The sequence below is a fragment of the Halyomorpha halys genome, unplaced genomic scaffold (assembly GCF_000696795.3).
Source record: "Halyomorpha halys isolate HHAL.00 unplaced genomic scaffold, Hhal_1.1 Scaffold691.1, whole genome shotgun sequence".
Classification (NCBI taxonomy): domain Eukaryota; kingdom Metazoa; phylum Arthropoda; class Insecta; order Hemiptera; family Pentatomidae; genus Halyomorpha; species Halyomorpha halys.
The window spans coordinates 42,529-46,285 of NW_027113417.1; the positions used below are offsets into that span (position 1 = coordinate 42,529).

At 41.2% G+C, this 3,757-nt stretch overlaps 1 long non-coding RNA gene across 7 annotated transcripts in view; it reads left to right on the forward strand.

Annotated features, from left to right (window-relative positions):
- The window catches only part of LOC106685411 (uncharacterized), a 23,197-nt gene that overhangs the window by 9,722 nt on the left and 9,718 nt on the right, over positions 1–3,757 (forward strand). For 3 of the 7 annotated variants that reach the window (XR_001343839.2, XR_001343841.3, XR_001343838.3), the window contains exons 3-4: positions 3,236–3,444; positions 3,529–3,753. This is a non-coding gene — a long non-coding RNA (uncharacterized lncRNA). The remainder of the gene's footprint in view (positions 1–3,235; positions 3,445–3,528; positions 3,754–3,757) is intronic. The other 4 variants (XR_001343844.2, XR_001343840.3, XR_001343843.2 and 1 more) reach the window with 3 other exon arrangements.

A 3,757-nucleotide genomic window follows, 5' to 3' on the forward strand; every position in this document is an offset into this window, starting at 1 on the left:
ATGTATATACGTACCTGAATTTGAATCTAGTTTTGGTCCACCCCGGGTATTTTATTTCCCCGGTTCCCGCCATATCTGGTGAGAATCCCCCTATCCGCCACCTAGGTAGGCGCCCGATGGGAAACTAGCTAATCCACACGGGTGTGTGTGTGTGTTTTTTTTACGAGGGTCGGTGGAAATCTTCAAAAGACACGGATAGGCCCGTACCTATCCGTGTGTGGGATTTATACCCACTAAAACCACCGCCCTACACCTGTTTATTTCTCTCCACGGGACCGCCGCTAGGCATTACTTCATGGAGGGAAATGACTGAGTGCCGCCTCGCTTACTTCGCATGGTTTTTACGTTTCCATGCTACTAACGTCTTCTAGCCCTCTCTTCCTCTCTCAAACTCTTGAGGGTGCCTGTGGTGAATCTCTTCACTCCATTCCAAATTCCAGTCTTATGGTGGAGCATATAGCTCACCACGTTCTCTGGTGTTATGCGTCCTCCACAAACTCTCTCCAGTTTATTTCTTTCTGCTGCAAAGCGAATGCAAGTGAAAAACAAGAGCTGCGCGGACAGTCTGACATCCAGGGTATTCTGCGGTGTTGTCCAGTTTGAAGCGGTACCGGTAGGCTCTAAAGCATCCATGTCCGGTCAACATTTGGGTTATGTAAAAATCTTCCTCACCATGCTGGTGACCGTACCACGTGCCAACATCGGGTATTAACCTGCGAGTCCGCCTCCCGGAATCTGCAGCCTCCCAACACTGCTGCTACTGGTCGATGGTTGGTTTTCGCTCTTCTTCTCTGGAAACGTTTAAGCGTCGTCCATAGTACCTGCTTCTTTCTTCAACAAGGAGTTCCACAGGTGGTATTCGGGCTATCACGCACACCGCTTCGTACGAAACAGTTCGAAAAACGCTAACTGTCCTTAAACAAACTCTGCGGTCAACAGAAACCATCTGTCACCTGTATGATATGGTAACCATCGCTTCTTTCCAAATCGGGGCTGCATATATCATAATGGAGGGGACAACAGTAGCCAGAAGCCTTCGGCTACTTTCTTTGGGACCTCCGACGTGTGGCATAAGGCGTGACAAAAAGAATGCTACTTTAGCAGATTTGGCGCTGATATACTCCGCGTGAACATTAAAGCGGATACTTGCATCTATCATGACTCCTAGGTATTTTAAGCAAGACTGGGAACGAATTTCGTGCCTACCAACCGTGACAGTGATGGACTCAGTCTGCTTCCTGCTAGTTACTAGGAGAACCGCAGTCTTGTGATCTGCAAGTTGTAGCCCTACAGAAGCCAACCAACATCGAACCGTAGCCACAGCCTGGTTAGCGATGAGGGTAACTTCTTCCAAGTACTTCGCTGCCACTACAATTGCAACCTCATCAGCGAATCCCACAACTGTGGCTCCCTCCGGCAATGTCAATTTGAAGATGGCGTCGTACATGACGTTCCACAGAAGAGGCCCTAATACCGAGTCCTGTAGGACACCACCAGTCATATCTTCTTTGGCCAATGTCTGAAAAGTAAAACAGAACTCTATCTTTGAAGTAGTCTGTAAGAACTCTCATAAGATAAGCTGGCACCGCCATAGTCCGTAGGGCATCTATTATACAGCATCTATTATTATACAAATCTAGCTGTGTTAAAAGCATTCTTAACGTCTAGAGTGATGATTGCTGCATAACACTTAGCACCTCTCCTCCACCTTGCTCCTGAAATTGCTGTGCGGGCCATCTCGACTACCAATCCAACAGAATCTATCGTGGATCGCTCTTTACGAAATCCGAATTGAGCCCGCGAGAGGCCATTAACTCCCTCCGTGAACTCTTGTAGCCTGAAGGAAAGGATTTTCTCGAATGCCTTATCCATAGTATCCAATAAGCAAATTGGACGATAGGATGACTGGTCTTCCAGTCTTCCCTTACTCTTTGGAATAAGTAAGAGGCGCTGTCTCTTCAAAGGTTTCGGAATGGAGCCTTCACGAATGCATGAATTGAAGAGATCGATAAAAAGATCCGGCCGTTTCCTGAGAGCTACATTAGGAATTCCGTCCAATCCTGGTGCCTTGCCATGTTGTAGATCCGAGGCGATGTCCTCTAACTCTTCCTGCGTGTCTGTGGAAAATCCGTTGTATATGTATTGTCTATACATTCAGTAGTATTCGACTGTTCAGGGAATAGTGTTTGACAATACTGTGTATAACATTTGGTCTCGTGGGGACCTGGATCGTGCCTTTACAAAGTTTCTTGAGTGCTATTTTATAAGGTCTACCCCAGGGGTCTGCATCCATTATTAGATCGAACCGCTTTGTAATTACAATAACTTCTCACCAGCGGGTCCTAACCTATCGCTATTAAACTACGATTTACACAAAAGAATAAAAACTAATTTCAGTGTTTTAAAATGACCTTAACTTATTTTTCTTCTTCAAAGTATGAGTTTGTTACGTGGATAATAGTTTGGAATTTCCATTTTCATTTTGGGATATTTTAAGAAAATTATAGTACATATTCTGTTTCTTCACTGCTTCAAACACGAATCTCCGCTAAATTGGAAATGTTAAACATAAATTTGGATTAGTTACACCTATACTGAAGAATGCAACAGATGAAGATATGGACGAGATTGACAAAGCATGTATTACAAAAGAATGTTAAAATGAATTAAGTTCACATAATATGGCAAGGTTTTTTCTTCTTATCGAAATTTTATCATCTACTAAAACAACGTAAATGTTCAAAAGAGTGGATTAATTGGATATTATTTTATATTCTAAACAGACTGCTGTAATTTTTTAGGGTAAGGATGAGTAGGTATCTTCTATATAAATTAGATATATATTTTTACCTTTCCTACTTATAGTGTAATGGAAACCAAGGATGTCCAAACAACAATGTCAACCCATCTTCCCATCTAATGGTTTGAAAACCCAAAAATTTGGGAACTTTGGGTTGCGTGCCCCTATTCCAAATTGCAAAACATATGGAACACATTATTCTGACAGGTTAATACTCCATGGTTTCAAAGTTTTAGGAAAAGGGAAAAATCCAGAGAACACTTCCTGAACCTCCAGAAGGTTGGGAAATTTTAGATTCTTCTCCTTTTCCCAATCATTTATTGCACCAAGGCCTCTCAAAAAGTTTTGGGAGTATTTCTCATAATTAACAGTTGTTTTGTGTGAATGTTATTGATATCATCAGTACTTTTAATTTATCTCTATAACATCAATTAGATTTCAGTCTTCAACATATATTGGGTAAGAAATAAAGTAATCTAAAGGGATATTTACCAGTTCTTATCCGTGGAGATGACTACCTCTTAATATCTTTCAGCATATGGAGATATTTATGTGAATATGAGAAGATGCAATTATACTACGTGCTGCCCAATGGAATATCAGTGCTGTGTTTACAATGCTTTTTGCTGTAAACGCGGACAACTGTAAGTGCAACAGTTACACTATCTTTATAAATTATTCTCTTATTCAATTTATTAGTAATAATTTTACTCACTATCTTTTCGCAGATGGATTAGCGCACTTTTGTGCAACAAGAGATTTTCGAATTGACTATTGGTATTTATGGCACATGAAACATTGTTTTTTCTTCATTTGATCATATACATCAATTTATTTATATGTTGCAACGACCTTGGGATTACATTTTCAAAAAAAAATCAACGATACCACATGCTGCCTTTTATGAGTACGACTGCTGTTCTTGCAACATCTTTGGTTCTGAGGATCATGTAGTGC